General features: G+C 46.0%; 1 pseudogene; it reads right to left on the reverse strand.

The window, feature by feature from the left end:
• Positions 1 to 557: 557 nt before the first annotated feature.
• LOC142565010 (U2 spliceosomal RNA) lies at positions 558 to 732 on the reverse strand (annotated as a pseudogene).
• Between the last annotated feature and the right edge of the window lie 826 nt (positions 733 to 1558).

The following is a 1558-nucleotide window of genomic DNA, read 5'->3' on the forward strand; positions in this document are numbered from 1 at the left end:
GCACACAAAGGCTGCACAGTAATTGCCAGAAATCGGGCACTCTATTTTTCTTTCATAGGGAATCTTTCTTCCACTAGGGCAGCGGATTTTGGCAGGGCGAGCTTGCGTTGGCGCTGTGGTTTACGGATCCAAGCAATAGTGAACTCAAAAATCCAGTGTTGGCTTTGAGCGGGATTCACATTGGTTGCCGAACCCACGGCTAATCATACACCCCCCCCCCTCCCTCCCCGTCCTATAGTGGCTCATTACAGCAGACAGAAACATCGGATAAATAACAATCCTATTTCTTAGACATATAATTTGCCGATTCTCCCTCCTGGTTCTTTCTTTTGCTGTCATTTATTTTTATCGAAGGCCGTAATTAGAAATTTGCTGGTGCGGCTGTCCCATTTGCGCGGCAAGAAGTGCGACGCTACACATAGGTGGAGTGGCCGTTTAATTACTCTCGTGGTCCGCGAACCGGCATCGTTGCGTATGGTATAGGAATGGTGCGTGTGAAGTCAGTGCTCGCTTCGAGCTTGTGTTCTTCATTTTGATTGAATGAAGTCTCACCTAAGTGAGCGGGGGCCGATCCCGGAGGTATTGCAATACCGGGCCGACCTGCGGCGGAGGTGAAGCAGGCTTCAAGCACTCAGCCAACTTCCAAAAATAGGTTTAATATCGTGGGTCCACATAGAACCCGTATCAGATATTAAGCTGATAAGAACAGATACTACACACAGAAAATTTTATTAACATGTGGCTTCCATGTCGAGTATCTATCTACATCATTCTAGTGTACAACACAATGAAAACACAGCATAAAACGAAACAGACCAAAATCCACATGATGGTATGTACAATAAATACATGATCATGATATATACAGGAGTTGCTTCTCCGTGGAAGGTTTATTGACATATTCCTTTGCGACCAATTGCTATATACGCTTTGCTTGAACAGAGCTTCATATACAGTACACAATATGAGTCACGGAGTTGTCGATACACGGGTAGTCTAATATTAACACCAGTCCCCCTTGGGGATTGTTACCTAGGAACCGTCAATTCAAGTATTCTGTTTTCAATTTCCCAAACAAGACCGAACTCTTTTTCTGTTGAGTTCGTATTCTACTCCCCCCCCCCCCCCCTGTATTGTAATCATCTACATTGTGTTAGCGTGGCTGAATTTTCTCTCCTATCTTGGAGAGGAATGGATGTCTAGGAGGGGACAGGGCGTCGTGATTTTAGAAGTGGCTCATGGGGGCTACGATCTTGTCATCTTTGACTTTCCAAAACCGGGTGTGCCACTGGTCCACTCCGTTTCTCGCGAGTTCCTTGGATAAGATGTTTTTCATCCACATCCGGGTGTACTTTAGTACAGGATATAAGTTTTTTTGCGGTCGTCTCCTCAGTTCCGCAAGTCCTCGTCTTTTCCACATACAAAACATGAGGATGAGTGATAATAGCTTCTCGAAGCTGGATTTCTTGGTCCCCGGTTGGAGCAGTCTACATCTGAATGTATTGCTTGCCACTGTCCAAACCGCTTTGGCTGGCCCGCACTCCGTGAGGGCATGCTT

The sequence above is a fragment of the Dermacentor variabilis genome, chromosome 11 (genome assembly GCF_050947875.1).
Source record: "Dermacentor variabilis isolate Ectoservices chromosome 11, ASM5094787v1, whole genome shotgun sequence".
Lineage (NCBI taxonomy): Eukaryota > Metazoa > Arthropoda > Arachnida > Ixodida > Ixodidae > Dermacentor > Dermacentor variabilis.